This window comes from Phasianus colchicus, chromosome Z (genome assembly GCF_987193195.1).
Source record: "Phasianus colchicus chromosome Z, bPhaCol1.hap1.1, whole genome shotgun sequence".
Classification (NCBI taxonomy): Eukaryota; Metazoa; Chordata; class Aves; order Galliformes; family Phasianidae; genus Phasianus; species Phasianus colchicus.
Window position 1 is genome coordinate 62,295,854 of NC_143476.1, and position 19,353 is coordinate 62,315,206.

Below are 19,353 nucleotides of genomic sequence, written 5' to 3' on the forward strand. Positions count from 1 at the left end.
TCTCATTATTCATTAAACTGCACAAAAGGAAAAGGTATTCTACACAAAAATGATATACTTTATGCTGTAACATTATTAGTCACAAAAACTTCCAAGTTCAGAAAGGAAAGGGACTTCTTGAATGTCTGATACTTAATTTTATTTTCATTACTGTTAGGAAAAGAACTCAGCCTTACTTAACAAACAATTCATCTAATATCTGATCATTTCTTAAATTTTATAATATTTAATTCATTTTCAGTTATGTATAACAAATGTGTGTGCAGATGTTTCTCTGATGTTATCTTTCTCAATTTGTAGTTATAAAATAATTTCCATAGCAACAGAATGATGGTAGAAACACTGTGTTGTTCCTTTCTGATTTGAGTAGATGCTGAGATGTGAATCAAGAACTGATTTTCAAAGGCAACACAGAGAAAGATGATGAAAAATCTTAATATTCAGATTAAGTTGCTCATTTTGTTTTCTTTTGCCCCACTGTCAAAATCTCTAATGTTGGTAATAAAATATTACAACTCAGTCAAGGAAGTTCTTATTATGTTCATGACAGGGGAAATAATCCTCTTTTATATTGTATGAATATAGATATGAAACCAAATTCCACTTGTTAATAAAGATAAAAATCCCAGTATGAGATATATCAATGCTGCCAAGTGGGTGGAAGCACAGCTGCTACAGGAATATCATTCGGGATGCCTTTCTCAGGAGAAGTTTTCATTAGGTTTACTAAAATCCAGATAATTTTGCTACAAGATGAAAACGTAATGAGGAAAATCTTTGGTTAGTTTACATTTTGTTTTACCCTCATCTATCTCTGTCTATCCCTGACTGGAATTATTTACTTATTACTTTTCTTATTACTTTCACTCTAGTACTTGTGGAAGGACTATGCAACCTTCTTACTACTCCTGAACTATGTCTTATATGTGAAGTGTGTGATAACACCTTTATGAAATTAAATTGCCCTTTCTGGGGATATATTTATTAGAACAGAATAGAAATAGAACAGAATAAGAATAGGATAAGAATGAAATAAGAATGGAATAAAATCGAAATAGGCTAGAAAAGAAGCTTTAATCAAAACCAGAAAGATTATATCTACTGCTTTCCCTTCATCCACCAAGCAGGTAGCCTTATCATAGAAGGAAATCAAATTACTAAGGCAGGACATTCACATGTTTAACCTATGTTAATTATGACTGATAACAACTTTGTTTTTAAAGTGTCTTTTGGTAACCCTCTGGGACAGTCTTCTTTATAACTATTCCAATCACTGAAGTTAAACTATTAGATCTACAGTTTCTTCAGTCTAATCTCATGCTATTTTTGTAGATAGATATAACACTGGAAAGCTTCTAGATATCAGAGGTCTCTTCACAGTCTTGGGAACTTTGGTAAATTATTGAGTGGGTTCCAACTGTAACATCCAGTAATTCCTTCAGTCCGATGGTATGAACACTAGGGAACACTGATAACTAGCTCACTGGAAAGCTTGAAGTTTGCTCTCTTAAAAACCAGTGTGGCCATTTTTCTCATTACAATAAAAATTTTGAACTGTGGCTGAAACAGCCGCTTACTGCCAGCTCTCTCACTAGGCATTCCTTGATCTCAAACAACACATCTAGGAGAGCATGTTTTCTAGTACGATAAGGGTAACTGATCTATAGTTTACCTCAGAATGCCTATGGGATAGATTTTCCATGAAATTGTCTTAAGTAGACAATAGATACCCGTAATACCTGCTTTGTTTTCCATGCATTCAATTCTAGGGTCTCTCTATTGCTACATCCCTAGCAGCAAGGGCTGTACAGTCTAATCTCTCCCTCACATACAGCAGAACATCACCCTGTCACCTGTCCCAGTTGTCTCCTCTAAAGGCCAACAGTTTTCCATTCCAGCACTCTAGTCATAGGGGTCTTTCCATTAGGTGCCTTATAGAATCATAGAATCACCAAGTCTGAAAAAGACCTCCAAAATCACATAGTCCAACTGTACATCTACCACCAGTATTTGCCCCCTAAACCATGTCTCTTGCTACCACATCTAAATATTTCTTGAACACTTCCAGGGATGGTGACTCAACCAACTCACTGGGCAGCTCATTCTGACATTTGACCAGTCATTTGGAGAATAAATATTTCCTAATATCCAACTTGAATCTCCTCTGGAGCAACTTGAGGTCATTCCCTGTTGTCCTATTGCAAGTTGCATGAGAGAAGAGATCATCCCTTACAATGCCACAACTTTCAGGCAGCTGTAGGGAATGATGTCTGCTGAGCCTCTTCTCCAGACTAAACAATCCCAGTTCCTTCAGCCACTCCCCATAAGACTGTCCTCAAGATCTATCATCAGCTTCTTTGCCTTTCTCTAGACAAGTTTCAGGGTCTCAATGTCTTTCCTGTAGTGAGGGGCTCACTATAGTCATAATTCTAGAAGAGGGACAAAGCTTCCAATCTGTCCCATTCATCCCATTACTTGTGTGACCATAGAAGCATTTCAGATATTCTTGGTTTAAAAGCATTTCAGTTTTATACTACAAATAAAGGAAAATTGTGTAGTATTAGTTTTGTACTCATGAAAGCATCTTTTGACATATGAGTTCCTTGGTTCCAACATTTTGTATTTCAAATTTAAGATCCCATTTCTATTTCTTTGGTCAGGACTGACTTCTATGCACTGATGGATATAACACATGCTTCATCTAGAAAATGGTCAATTTTATTATTTATTAAATTTAACCCTTTTTCCAAATTCCATAGGATATATTCCAATATATTTTTAGAGTCTGTGGGAGTAGATTTTGTCACTACTTTTAAAACACAAATTTTCATCACTTAGATGAGATAACATACCATATACAGTAAAATGGCAGGCTCTACTGAAAAGTTTCCATAGCCATTAAGTGTAATAATGATACTGTCCTTAATTTAATTTTGAATTAGAGACTAAGTTACTGCCAATGTATTTTACATAACATCCAAATGATTAGATTGCCTGTGCTGCAAGAGTTTTTCAAAATGCTGTTGTAAAACAAGCTCTGTAGGTTTATCCTACTTGGAATGGCAATTGGAAGCATAGTTATGTTGAAATAATGCTTCTTCTCAATATATTTAATTTTTTATATAAATAAAAATAAAAATAAAATCAGAGATTAAAATTAAGATCAGTGATGTTCAGAATAAAAACTAAAGAAAAAACAAGTGAAGAAAAGTGTTGTATCTTTTGGTTAATGTATTATACATTCACTAAATAAATAAATAAATAAACAAACAAATATGCAGTTTTGATTTTCTGAATGGATTCCTTAATATTTATTGATTTTTTTTTCGTATATTGAATTTATTTCGTATATTCTATAAATTCAATACCCACAGATGAAAAGCATATTGAAGTACTTCAGGTAGTTCACACTGCAGAAGTAGCCGCAATCTGACAGTTTAAACTGAGAGCGTATTGTGACACAAGTTGTTAATGAATACATATACAGATATGGATAAACTGGCCTGAATTTAAGCATGGACAGGCATGTCCTGCCCATGCACAGCCTGTCCTGCAGCTGCCTCTGCCCTGTGCTATCATGGCCTCAGCTCTGTCCCACTAAATGGCCTGTCCTGTCCCCAGGAGTACACCCATCACTCAGCAACAACCAAACACCAGTGTGCAATTGGAACTATCTGGGTTAAAATTACGACAAGGGGAGGATGCAGTGCACTGCTGACTCAAGTTATGGCAAATAATTATATGCATATTCACTGGCTAAACACAGTCTTGTGACAATGAAAAATAGGCATCCTTGCTTTCTGTTTTGATAAAGGGATCTGAGAGTAGGTTTCAAGATTTCTGAAAAAAAACAAAAAACAAAAAATCTGGAATACTTGTAACTCCATTTTCAGTTGGCATAAATACATTACTTGCAGATTTTCAAATTGAATGTATAGAGTTGCAATCAGATATTCAACTCAAAGAAAAATCTGATCATGTCTCTCTGCTAGACTTCCGTAAGGCCTATATTACCAAAGAGAAATATCCCTTTTTTCACAGTCACACCATGTTAATGTCAGTACTGGTTGTTGGTTCTAAGCAGATTTGTGATCAACATTCCAAGGAAGAAGAACAGGAAGAATAAAGTTCATCAGAAATTTCTGATGAGCACCTCGAGAACTCACTGAAAATTGCAAACACTTCCATTGAACCAGACTGATGCATTAGTTTTGTAGAAACAAGTTCAAATATTCCACTAGTTTTATGCTTTTGTTACTTATCTACATTAACTGTATTATATATATTTTGTATGCAGCCAAGCCTCTTCATTCCATGTGACCAAGACAAACCAAAATTGTGGATGTTCATGGTATAGGGTGTGAGTTTTCTTCAGTACGTGGATAGAAAAGACACAGGTGCAAAGCCAGTATGTTTTTATACGTAACATGATTGCTTTGTGAAAGAAAATAAAGACACTTTTTTCCCTTCCTTCCTTCCTTCCTTCCTTCCTTCCTTCCTTCCTTCCTTCCTTCCTTCCTTCCTTCCTTCCTTCCTTCCTTCCTTCCTTCCTTCCTTCCTTCCTTCCTTCCTTCCTTCCTTCCTTCCTATGAGAAGATGACAAAGTATGATGCTGCAAAGATAACAACTAACATTTGTTATTTCTACTTAATAAGGAATATGTTTGAAGAGTCTTTCATAGAAAATATTACTACTGAATAAGGAATTTATATTTAAGAGTCTTTTATAGAAAATACTTTTCAGATATTCCTTATAGTCCATTCCTGCACTGTAAATGATACACCTTGCATATGGAATTTGATATATTGTTTATGGCAATAAATTCAGTGTATGATGTGTGGACAAATGAAGCAGATGCCCATAAATCATCTCCTTTGATTCTTTCAGAAAAATGTATTATTATCCTTACATTTCTAGTATTTCATTTTAACCATGAATCAAATCCTTGTTTCAAATGTATTTTTACAGCATTCTTCTGATTTTAATTACTTATGGTGAAGATATATGCACTGTATTTTATTACAAAATACACCTTATAGGTCTGAGGTTCAAAACCATGTGGTACACTGCTAGCTTCTCAGTGTCACTCCTATCTTTAATTTTTAGAAACAAAAGTACAGAATTCACACAAATCACCAGGACTGCAAACAACAGTTCTGGATGTTGGATCAGGTTTCTATCCTTAATTCCCTAAAAGTCTTGTGAATTACTTTATTGTGTGCTCGTGTAATTTGTAATGAATAGTGTTCTCAGTGATTTCTTATATTCCCTACAAACTTACACAGTGAGGACTGCATTCCACTTAGGAATCAGTAATATGGGGAAAACACTAAAACTGTATTTGATTTTTCTTTTCATCAAATTACAACTAAAAATATTAGTAGTTGTTCAATCTGAGTTGAGGGTTCTGTGTTGACGCTGCAGATATATCATTTGAACAGTTTTCCTATGATGGAACAAAAGGTTGGGGAGGGGACAATTGATTTTAACCTCCATTTTACATTTCACAAATATGCCTTCATGACACCTACTGAGCTGCTCTGGATGCAGGAAAAAAAAAAAAAAATAAATCATGAAATTCAAAAGCAACAGATATTACTATTTTGTTGCTAGAGAGCAATTACAAGAAGATTTTCTAAACATTCAAATCAAAAATCTAAATGGCTTTACTGGTAAACCACAAAATCATTTTATCAGCTGAAGAGAAGGAACAGTTTTTGTGAATGATATAAGTAATCAGTACAAAACTGAGTTTGGTAATTCAAGTTTAACATGGTGTTTTATATTCAATATGAAAAAAAAAAAAAGAAAAACACTTCCATTTTTGATACAGGAAACTATCTAATTTATTTCAGACATATCCTTTCCATCTTCATTTTGATTTTTTTTTTTTTTTCCCATTCTCCTCATATTTGCAAATTCAATCAATTCCATGTCTCTATCCACACACCTACTTGAAATGCAAGGCTTCAACTTTTTATTATTGTTGTTATTATTATTATTTCTGTTTTTGGTAAACCTGGTAGTTTCTTTCTCAAGCTATAAACTGTTTGAGTTGTCATCAGCCTCATTGGTGTTGATTGGCTCATATCTTTGGAAAATGAAGACAGACGGAAGTAGAGGAAAATAATTACATATGTATTTCAACTGATGAGAAACAGGATTTTCATATGGGGATTTTCATGGAACTTAAAACATGAAGCATATCTCACAGGTCAGCTGAGTATGACAAAGACAAAGATATCAGGAATGACACTGGAGCTCTAGAGATTATTTTAGTAAAATAATAATATAATATTCATAAGTACATTAGATTACTTCTGGTATTAGTAATGATATTTCTCTGGTGATAGAAGCTATCAAAACACATCCTTTTGATTTTCTATAATTTAATGCCTCTGTGCGTTCATGCTTGTATTTTACTACTGATTTTACTGATGCCCATATTTTACTGATGATCACAGTTCAATTTTCTTAGGTCTTAAATAATGATGTTTCCTACTTGATTTCCGGGGGGGGGGGGGGGGGGGGAAAAAAAACCTGCATCAGAGATGTAGATGGAAGGAAGGAAGGAAGGAAGGAAGGAAGGAAGGAAGGAAGGAAGGAAGGAAGGAAGGAAGGAAGGAAGGAAGGAAGGAAGGAAGGAAGGAAGGAAGGAAGGAAGGAAGGAAGAGAGGGAAGGAAGGAAGAGAGGGAAGGAAGGAAGAGAGGGAAGGAAGGAAGAGAGGGAAGGAAGGAAGAGAGGGAAGGAAGGAAGAGAGGGAAGGAAGGAAGAGAGGGAAGGAGGGAGAAAGGAGGTTACATATTATTATATGTATTATTATATGTGGTTATTAAACCACATGACACCATTTTCAAGCTATATCCTTTACAATGATTCCATAAATGCCATGTCATTCACAATGGATATGTAAGCAAAAATTTGAACTCTGAATTTTTTATTCAGATTTAAGTTTACTGATCATCTCTGACAATGTGTTCTTTCCAAATAATGCTCTTTTATTCTAAAAAGCTGGTTATCTTTATTAGGCATTATCTTGAATAGTCAGGGAAGTATTTCCACTTTACACATGTTTTTCAGCACTTGAAAAGCGAAGGCACGGTCATTTAATTTCAAAAACACCAACACCAACAGAACATGAGAAGCATGTTTCTCAGAATAGCCTATGAACAAAAGTAATCTAGAGCCTCAACCAATGAAGTAGAAGTCAACATCTGTAAAATTTATTACAATTCTTAAAACATTTACTCCAAGTATTCTCTTTAAAAGTCACTTCTAATGAATATGCCTCTTGATAAACCAAGTTCTCTTGATTGAAAATAATAATGGGATAATTTTTGTACTTCTTAAGTCTTAATATGAACTGATCTTACCTAGGCTTTTAGAGATACTTGCATACTTAGGTATTCTACATACAAAGTCATACCCAGAAATTACTATTTCATTTTGTGATATATATATATCTTCTGGTGGCAAAATATGAAAAACAGAAAATGAAGCCATTTATCTTGGCAGACAGTAGCCTTGAATGATGGGTTTAATGAAAACTAAATAGGTGAAATTATACTTGAATGCAGCAGAAGAACAGCAATAATTCAAAATTATCAAACTCTACCCCAACTCTTACTCTTCTTTCCCACTGGACTGTTGTATGATATTTTGCTTATAGCATTGCTGCTATAAGCAGTGAATAACATCAGAGTTTTGAGACTCTTTTCAAGTCTCATTTTAATGGTGCCCTCAAGAAAAAAAAAAAAAAAATGTGTTGAAAAAAATAGGAAAGATATAAGTAGAAATAAGTACTATCCAGAAAATTCTTGGCAATACACACAGCATTTCCATCATGTCATGACAAGCTACTCTAAGCTGTCAATAGTGTCTGCTGTATAAAAAATTACCTCACTTCTAAGACATGCTTCACTTTGCACTTAAATTCTCAAAAAACTACAGTGTATGATGCACTTTTACCTTACCTATCCATTTTTTTAACAAGTATCTAGCTATAGGTTTCTGTATTTTTCACATTTTCAATGACCAGTGATGAGTCTTAACTGAACTATATTCTTTCATTTCCACACACAGTTCTAGCAACTTCCATAGCATTTCTCCTGAATTATTAAGAATAAATATGATAAGAATCAGACTTCTTATTCTGACAATATTAGTTTATTTTCATGCTTTAGTGTCTAATTGTGCTAATCAGGCTTACTAATTAATGAAATTAGGTGAGAATCTTCATCATTCCCTAGACATCCTCAATAATTATTTATCTTCTTGGAAACTATACTAGACTATTGACTCTGATGGCTTTATAAAACTGCAGTATCTTACATTACTCCCCCCAAATAAATAATAATAATAATAATGATAATAATAATAATAGTTAATAGTAAATGTATAATAGTAAATGTAATATCACACCTCCTAAGATTTGGGCATGGACTAGGAATTCACTGTGTTCAGTGACGCACAGAGTACAAAAAGATGAGCATCTCTGCTCATGTTTTAGTTCTTCACTGATGACAAGATTTTAAAATATCTGAAAATAAGCTTGTTAGTATCTCTTAGGCATATAAGAACACATTTGAGCAAGTTGACAGTAGATTATCTGTTAGACAGCTTTAGCCTAAGGCCCTACAAAAAATCTTTCAAGATAATTAGATTTTGATAACACAGCAAACAGAATGCCAACCAGTTGTCATTTTACTAAGTACAATGACATTTTTTTATAATCCTGAAGCTTTCTCACCAACTTGACTGGCAACTAATGCATTTCACATCATGACTGCCAGCAGATGTTAATTTTCAGTTATATTTGACCTAAAGTAGATTTGTACAACTGACCAAATCATAAAAATTTCTGCATCCTATTATCAATCTTTTAAGCTCCCCAGTCCATTTGCATTGCTTACCTCTATAAAGAAAATTTTAAAATTATTAAAATGAAACCTTTGTCACATACAACGTTCTTCTTAGTCTTTTTGAAATGTTTGTTTGCAGAAATATTTACACAAGAGATTTTAAATATGATGCATAAGAAGTGTTTACTGGCTGGGGAAGTCATTTCTAAGAAGAAAATGCATTTCTGATTTATCTCAATAGTTCTCTCAAATTATCTCAAAAATATTTATGTTTTTTAGTCAGAAAGATCTTTTTTTTCTTCCAGTTTTCAGAATGTCAGCAGCATATATTTCATAGTACATACTAAAAAGTTATACTCTCCACAAGAACTCTACTGAAAATCTTAAGAGTCAAATAGTTGTTTCTTTTAATTTTATTATTTCTAGTAATGACATTCTCTTCCAGATTTCAGTTTTTGTAGTGCTTCTCCCCATACTGAAAGAGAATAGATTAGCAAAGGAACAGTACTACTTGGACTACCTGTAGGTGTACTGTACTTGAAGTGGTCATGGCAACAAGCTTGCTGCTATTCAAGAAGTTTTTGGACCATACTCTGAGACATACGAAGCACAGAATCAGAATATACTGAGTTGCAAGGGCCGCATAAGGATAATGGAGTCCAACTCCTGGCTCCACAGAGGAATACACATGCAAACTAATTTTTGGATGGTTGTACGTGCAGCAAAGAGTTTAAGTCATGTCCTTGTGAGTCCATTCCATCTCAGAAAATTTTATGATTCTTTAATTGGCTGGTCATGGCTGATGGGCTGTACTCTGCCTGGAAGCTGATAACAACTGAAGTACAGCAAGACCTATCCTGTCAATATTTCTGTTTGTGACCTGGAAGAGAGGAAGGAAAGCATGCACACTGGGTTTGCTGATGATTCCATGGGAGAACAGATGAATACAGTCTGCCTTCTGGAAGACATGGACAGGCAGAAAGAAAGGTCCAGCTGGGACCCTGTGAAGTTCAGCTGAGCCCTTCTCCAGAAAGCACAGCCTTGCAGCAATAGAAGTCTGGATCCAGCAGAACTGGGAAACTGCTCTGTGGAGACGGCTCTGGGCTCTGCTGGGTAGTGAACTGAGCAAGGACAAATTGCTTAGTATCTATAAAGGCAGCCCATGTGAGGAGTTATGAGACCTCTCTCTAGCATCAAAGGACACCGTGTAGAGGCACACTGCCTAGTTTCACATCTCTAATATAAGAAATATATAGATAAACTGGAATGAAATCAGCAGGATCCACTGAGCAGGGACTGGAGGAAAGGCTGTGCTGATGCAGCTGGTTCAGCTGGAAGAAGAGACAGCTTTAGAGGCACATAACAACAGTCCTGACATTGGTGGGAGGGGACAGAGAGATGCAGCCAGGTTCTGCCTGTGGTGTGCATTGAGAGATTAAGAGGCAGCAGCACAAGCCAAGGTGAGAGACTCAGGCTGGAGATGAGGTGAAGTCTTCTTGCCATTGGGACAGCCTGACCATGAATCTGGGACCCAGGCAAGGTGGGCAGCTTTCAGTTTGTAGAGTTTCACCTCCTGGCTGTGAGAAGTTCTGAGCAGCCTGATCTGAGCACTGACTAAGCCTGCTCCAAGCAGGGGTGGAACTGGAGATGTCACCAAGTCTCAGCCAGCCTGAATCATCCTGTGCACCTCTGAGAATGAACTTAATGAAGTAGCGTATTTAAACTGCAGCTTACTTGCAGTATAGGGAAAATTTCATGTAATTGAAAACTGATCAGTTAGGAAGTTGAAAAGAGCACAATCTTCAGAACAGCATCAGAAAAGTATGGAAGTTTATATATGTGAAAAAAAAAATGCAGAATATGAGAATAGAAAGTTCAGATTTTGAAGAACAAAGGACTGAAAGTGTATCATTTAAGATGTGAGAAATATGTGAATTTTGCTTTTTGTGAAAGTATAGATATCAAAGAGTTTCAAACTTTTAAAATGTATCTCATTTCATAAAATGAGATAGACCTTAGAAGTGCAAAAGATTTGCTAAACATAGAATCATAGAAACATGACACACACGGAAGGAAAGGGATGACTGGAAGTCACCTAATTCAGTGACATACACAAAGCAAGTAATGTCAGTTCTTCAAGAGCACTTCAGATTATTTTTTTTTTTTTTAACATTTTCAGGCATGTTTGAACATGCCCATGTTTGTGCATAGATTCGTGGAATCACAGTAGATTCTGAGTTGAAAGAGAACCAAAGGACTCACTGAGCTCCTTGCTCCACATGGGACTAACTAAAAATTGAACAATAAGAACATTTTCTTAAATGCTTTTTCAATTTAGATTTTTTCAATTTAGACTCATAAAACATCAGAATAGAATCATAGGATCCTTAGAGTTGGAAGGTGCATTCAAATGTCATCTAGACTAGCTCCTCTGCAATGAACAGAGATATGGACAGATCAGTTCACATTACCCAGGACCTGATCTAGCCTCACCTTGAAAGACTCCAGGGATGGGGCATCTACCACATCTCTGGGTAACCTGTTCCCATACCTCACCACCTTCACTGTAAAAGACTTTTTCCTTGTATCTAAAATAAATCTACCCTCTTTAATCTTGAAACCATTTCCTCTTGCTCTATTATCATAGACTTTGATAGAGAGTCTGTCCCCTTCTTTCCTGTAGTTCCCCTTTACATATAGAAAGGCCACTCTCGGGTCTCACCTTATTGTCTTCTCTTCTCCAGGCTGAACGGGCCCAGACCATCAAACTCAGAGTCCTCAGAGTAGAGGTATTCCATTCCTTGGATCATTTCTGTGACCCTCCTCTAGACATCATCCAACACGTCTGTGTCTCTCCTGTATTAAGGACTCCACATGTAGACACAGTAATCCGGGTGAAGCCTCACCAGTGCAGATTAGAGGGTCAGGTTCACCTCCGTCAACCTGCTGGCTACGCTTCTTTTAATGTAGCCCAAGATATGTCTGATACTGTTGGCTTTCTGGGCTGCAAGAGCGCATTGCTGGCTCATGTCCAGCTTCGCATCCACCAGTACCCCCAGGTCTCTTTCAGTAGGACTTTGCTCAATCCTTTTATCCCCCATCTTATATTGGTAGTAGATGTTGCCTTGACCCAGGTGCCTTGATCCTTGGATTTGTTGAATCTCATAAGGTTCTCCAGGGCCAACTTCTCAAGCCTGTCTAGGTCCCTCTGAATGGCATCCCATCTCTCTGGTGTGTAGACTGTACTCCATAGCTTGGTTTCATCAGCAAACTTGTCAAGGGTACTGTCAAACCCACTGTCAGTGTGATTGATGAAGATATTAAAGTGTATCGGTCTCAGTACTGACCCCTGGAGGATGGCACTGATCATCAATTTCTATCCAGACATGGAGCCATTGACCATCGCTGTCTGGATTCAGTCCTATAGCCAGTTCTTCATCCATCAAACCATGCTTCCATCAAATCCTTTCTCTCCTTTCCAGTTTGGAGAGAAGGATATTGTGGGGTACTGTTTCAAATATCTTACTGATGTCCGGATAGATGACATAAGTGGCTCTTCCCTTGTCCATTGATGCAGTTAGACCACCACAGAAGGTCACTATGTTGGTCAAGCAGGACTTGCCCTTGGTGAAACCAAGCTGATTCTCCCATATTGTCCAAATGCCTTAGCATAGATTCCAAGAGGATCTGTTCCATGATCTTTCCTGGCACAGAGATGAGACTGAAATGTTCATAGTTACCAAGGTCATCCTTTTTTACCCTTCTTGGCTGTTGATGTCATGTTGGCATTGCTGTAAATATCTCCCTGGGGAGCCTATTAAAGCTTCTGACTACCTTTTTAGAGAAGAATCATGTCCAATATTCAATCTCAACCTTCCCTGGTGTAACATCATGTCATTCCCTTGGGTCCTATTGCTGTCACCAGAGAGAAGAGATTAGCACCTCCCCATCTATTCCTCCTCATGTGAAAGATGGTAGATTGCTTTTTATTGTCTAAGATGAATGAACTAATCTCAGTTATTTCACATAAGTTTTTTCCTTCATCATCTTTGTTCCCTTCTTCAGACACTATACCAGCTTTATGTCATTCTTATATTGTGGCATCCAAAATCGCTCACACTACTCAAGGTAAGGCCACACAAATGCAGTGTGACCAACTCATTGCTCTCTCCTTAATGACAGATCAAGACATCTTATTGTAGGAAGAATTTCTGAATCATAAATGTAACCTCACAATCACTTGTCCTTTTAGAGGCTGGAAATAGCTTTTACAAATACATGCTCCATAAGCTATTTACAGCCTGTGGTGTAGTGGACTGACCAGTTGCTCCCTAATTCAAGCTTAATCAAACATCAGCATAGACACATACAATTTATGTATATAACTCTATATTACATGACCAGTGAGAAAACATAAAGAAAAACCTTCCTTTTATTTATTCCTTAAGTGAAGCTGTTTAATCTTATTTGTGTATTGTCTGTTGTTCCTATGCTGTAAAATTCTCCTGATTTTATTTGATGAGTCAAGAAGCATTAGGAATCTGTGATAATGAGTAGAAGGATGAGGATAAGCTTTAAGTGAGCAGTCACACTTTCAGAAGAGAGGTTTGTACTACACTACAAAGAAAAATGTGCTGTTTTTCCTTCAGTCTCACTCTAGCTGATTGAATGTATTATTCCTGATGGCATATATTACTCCTGAATGGCCTTCCTTGATAATGTTTATGATCAAAACAAGATAATCTGAAATTTCTATGTCATGTCATTTTGTTTCCCATTATTTTGCTGTGAACTAGACTTTAATGATGTCAAAACATTCTTTAAAAGCTATCAAAAATCTGGAGCTAAACTACGAAGCCTGGAGCATCATAGCTCCTGAATTTTAACTTCCTGGGCCAGTTGGTTATCACTGTAAATTTTGCGGTCTCTTTATATTTCTAATTTGCAAGCTGTAAATTGATGCAGAGACACCCTCAGACCAAAGAGTAAAAAAGCTGCTTCTCACAGCAGACACATACTGGAAAGGCTAAAAAAAGAATCATGGAGTTATTTGAGTTGTATAAATCTGTTGTTTTCCATCATGATGAAGACTGCTATAGTAGTGAATTCTTTTTCAAGTTTTAGACACTTTTAAACATCAAAAATAAATTAATTTATTTAGAATATATGCCATTCTCTTAAGTCTGTTAAACTTAAAAACAAACAAACAACCTTCCAGTTGCTTTGCCAACAAATTTAACTTCAAACAGAAGGACTCAAATCCCCAAATACATATTTCCTTCCCCTGTTGACAGTCATTTTTAATCAGTGTGATCAGCATGTAGAGCTCAGAAAAAGAGCTGTAAAATGACAGATCAGTTACCAGACTACTGAGAAGTGAAATATTTATTGTTTAAAATGAGTTGCTATTTTCTAAAAGCATGTTATCTACCTTCCAACAAAAATATAACTACAAGTACACTCCAGTGTATGAATACTAGGATGAAAGTAAAACCTGAAGACCAAAAGGCCCTAAACCTGTTGTTTCTGCAGTTTCTAATTTCCATTAAAATTACTGAGAGATAAATATAATGCAGGAGTTGTGCCTTAAGTATTGATATTGGGCTACCTTTATTTTAGTATGCTACCAAGTTGATGGTGGGAGTGATTTTTTTCTTGTTCAAGTATTCCAGGTTAGATACACTTTCAAGATGACAGCAACCAAATCAAATTCTTAACAAGATTCATTTCATTCACTTTTCCTTAATATAGAGTATATAAAAGATGGTTCCCAAGAGTCTTGTTCTGGTTTCTGACAGTACCACTCTCAAGAAAATCATTTCTCCCTATTACATAACTGCATTTGCACATTAAAAATATATGTATTTTACAGAGTGGTGTTATCAGGATAAATTAAATATGGAGATCATTATCATATTACCCATCTACTGTAAAGATAGAGCAAACTCAAGCTTTCAGTTATTTTCAGTTGGATAAAAGACCTGCCATGCTCCCTCCCCAAATCAATGAAACTCTTTTAATCATTAAAATCAGAAAGAAACGATGTCTCTCAGTTTGTTTGTTTGTTTGTTTGAGTCCACTTGTAAGATTCACAAGATTTGTTCTTGTCTATTTGCTCTTCAAACATAAGAGGTGCTATTATTGGAGTAAAATTTCTCACTGTATTTCTTTGTTTTTTGTTTGTTTGTTTGTTTTGTTTTGTTTTTTGTTTTTTTTTCCTTATTGAATCTTTGTCTTCTACATAACCTAGGTCTGGGATTTCCTATTTTTTTTTTTCATTGAGACAACCACTTTTCTGAAAGAAAAAAAAAAAAAAAAGAAAAAAAAAGAAAAAAAAAAGAAAAAAGAAAAAAGAAGAAAAAAAAAAGAAGAAAAAAAAAAGATTTATATTTAAGTCTCTCTTTTTGCAGCATATTGTTTATTTCTTATGTAAGCAAGAAAGCCATATTAGGATTCACAGGATTTTACAAACTGGTTATATTATATAAGCGGCTTTTTCATAGTATTCAGTAAGCAATAATTGCACTTTGAAACGTACCTACAAATCTTGCATGAAATAAGAGACAGCGCTATCTTGAAGTATTGCAAATTCCAGAAAACAAGGATTTTTTAAAATTTGTTAAAATTAAGTTGTGGCTTGGCTTTAGTGAATTGAATGAAGAGGAACTGTCATGAGCTACAAGAAAAACACATAATATAGTTCAGGTATATAGAAAAATAAAGTTGTGTTGCCATTTTATTATTATTATTATTATTATTAAAACAATGAAAAATACAGTAACAAAACTAGTGTGATATTTTTATATAGTTTTTGTGAAACTAATGCATCAGACTGGTTTGGCTGCAATCCTTACTGTGTTCCCAAGGTGTTTCTCAGGTTACTGAATAAATTTTACTCTCCCTGCATTTCATCCTTGAAAATAGCTGTTTTCAATTGTATGTAGTTTGAAAAAGCAATGGCATGAATAAGGTGTGATTGTGAAGGAAAGGATATATATTTTTTTCTTTTATGGATGATATAGGTCTTATAAGACTCAAGTAAGCAGACACATGAAAAAAACGGTTTCTATGTGATGGCAACTGTATACACTCCATTTGGAGATTTACTGGTAATGTATTTACATGAACTGAAATTTTTCATTTAGGATCCTGTTCTGCTTATGAGGAAATAAAATCTCTTATGACAGGTTCTCAGTGATACCAGGCAAAGTATTTACAGGTAAACCAATAGTCATATACAAAAAACAGAGTTGAACTCAGCTAATTGATGAAGGGGCTCTCTGGCTATCCAGCACTCCATCACAGGAAGCAGCCTAGATCCAAGTGATACTCTCCCTTCAGGTGCTGGTCCTTATATGAGTCCAGCATGCCTCCACCCACTCTTGGTCCACCCCTTCTTGTCACATGGGGAACACAAACAATTCTTCTACAAAAACTGACAAAATTTCCTTAGAAATAAAGCGTAGTGCCATATTATTTTTCTCAACAACAACAAAAAGTATTCATCTGTTCATTTTTCACTGAATGCTCTTCCTTCACCCACAACTATTCCTTTAAAGGAATTCTGTTTTCTTTTGAGATGATGTCAGGTATGTTGAAATATCATTGCGGGTAATTGCTGTGTTTTACTCGGCAAGTGACACAAGCGTGTGTATCATGTACTACACTGGGCACTGATTTAGCTGAATATGTGTGGCAGGCATGTGAGGTGGAGATGGCACTGCAGTGTGCCCTCCCCTTGTCCTGGTTTCAGCTGAGAGAATGTAAATAACATACAGATGTTTTGATTGTTGCTGAGTGGTTTTGTTTAGACTTTGATTTTGATGTTTTGACTGTTGCTGAGGTGATTGAATCCCACTACAGTTAAATAGAACAGATTGTATTTATAAATTCTCCATTCAATTAAGTCTTCCTAACTGTATGACAACTTGCCTTTTTTGCTTGTTCGTCTATTTGTGCACTTTGATTTTATATTTTTGTTTGGTTGATTTATTTGGCTTGTGTTGCTTTGTTTTAAATAATAATGTCAAAATACCCTGAATTCCACTGTGCTTTTGCTAATGGTATCATGACTTCAACAGATAGCTGGCAAATGATAATCTGCAAATTATGGAATTAAAACTTTGGTTCTAAAACTTTGGCTTGAAGGGAAGTAGAATGCCACCTTACAGTGATGAAATAAAAATTGGAATGCCACTTCCTTTTCTGGCTTTCATTTAGTATTCAAGAATAACCAATGAAATAAGTATGCCTGTTTAAAAACAATGAAACAATAAATGTTCCAATGAATATTGATACCAGAAAATGTGTATTTGATCAAATAACTGTCTAGATTTTATTTTTTTTAATAATGTATAATTTTCTAATTAACCTCAATTTGAAGAAATTTTTTGAAACCCCGGTTCAAATCTTAGTTCCTTTGAAAAGAACTCTTTCAAAATCATCAGTATGACAGCAATCAGGTCTCTTTATCATCAAGAAAAAATATAAAAACAAGGACACAACCATGAGCCTTTACCACAAATTCTGTAGATTCACCAGCTTTATTGAACTGCTTTGAAATGATAAATTTTGTTACAATTTGGAAAATGATTTTCTATCTTTGCAATTTATTTGAAGGGAATTTGCAGAGAATACACAGCATGTGCCACTATTCAGAGGGGCAACAATAGGCGATTGTAGGATCCACCCCTGGAGAAAATTAAGTCGGTGTGCACTGATGAACTGGAAAGCAGCTCTGCTGAATGCATAGCTGTTCTGATGAACACTAAGTAGATCATGTGAAAACAACTAATTCTTTGGGAAAAGACCAACAGCCTCCTAGGCTGAGTTAAGAAGAGAACTGTGAACAATTCAATGAAAGTGAATTTTCCCTGTGTCTCAAACCTTCAAGACGTGCTTGGGTTCTCTGTCCACTGTTGTGCTCCATTCTGCACGAGAAACAGTCTTACTGAAATATCTTTCTTATGAGGATAATTTGAGATAGTCTAGACAAGAGAAACCTCATCAATACGTGTAAATGATAGAAGAGAATGAAATAAGTGTTGGATAGGTTCTGTTCAGTGGTGACCCATTATAGGAAAAGAGGCAATGGTCACAAGTTAAAATGCATTGAAATTCTGCTTAAACAAGAAAACATATTTTCGCTGTGAGAATGAGTTTAGACTAATGCTATTGTCCTAAGAATGTAGGAAAATATATTTATTAAATGGAGTAAAAAATAAGCACATGAATCTGAAATAACATATCTAAATAGACTTTTACCTCATTCATTTTTGAAGTATTAAGTAGCTTTGCTCAGTAACATGAGGAAGTGAGGGCAGAAAACTACTTATATACAAGAACAAATTGTCGTTTTCTACAGAAGACAATAAAATTGATAATTATGTCAGGGAAATAACGTAGGAGGAAAAAAAGTAGGGCAGAAAACAAGTATAACAATATTTATAGATACATTAGCAAATTACAGAGCAGATTACTTAGCATGCGACAAAATGTGTCACACTGTTTATTTGTGGATATTTCTGCACCACTACCAAAGACCAAAACCAAGTATAAAATAGGTAACTTGAGCTAGAGGGCTGCAAAGTATACAACATTCTTCTCTTCTACAGGCTGAACAAGACCACTTCCCTCAACCTTTATCCATAAGGGAGGTGCTCCAGCTGTTAGATTATCTCTGTGGCCCTTCTCTGGACGCACTTCATCAGCTCCATACCTTTGTTATACTGGGGATACAGCACTCCAGATGGGCCCTGTACGAGGAGCATAGTGGGGAACCATCATTTTTTCTTCTTTCTTTCTTTCCTTTTTTTTTTTTCTTTCCTAATATATGTTTCACTATGTTGTTGTTGTTGTTGTTATTTGTTTGTTTGTTTTTAAATATGTCTGTGGCATGAGATAGGGTTGAAATTTCTTTGTAGTCAACTGTTCTAATGAATCTAGGATAAAATAGTTTGGATGTTCTAGATCAATCTGTTATAATCATGAATTATTAGTATTACAACTGTTTTGTTTTCTTTTCTTTTGCTTTAAGAGTATATTTTCTTTGCTCTGGGTGTGATTCCCTAGGTGTAATATTTTGTACATATGCAGATGATGTCACTAAGAGATATACATGCATGATAAACTTCAGGAGTGTGTCCCAAGTACTTACCAGAAAGTCTATGTTTCTTCAGTAAAGAAGATAAACTGAGATATATTTTGAATTACGTATAGTTGTCCTCAACATCAGAGAAGAAAACTTCAGTCTCAATTACAACAGTGTTAACTATGAGATGAAAGCAGACCTATTCATTTATGAACATTACGTTCTTCAAAAATGTTTTTTTTCACAGACTTGTTTGCTTGAAGTTGATCAGGACATAAGCCTTTGACATAAAGATTCTATAAAGTAGTATTGCAGTAGAAAAATCATTAACATCTTTGTATTAGAAGTATATTTTTTGTTTTCCAGTGAAACTCTAAAGCACAGATTTGACTGGAAGCTGC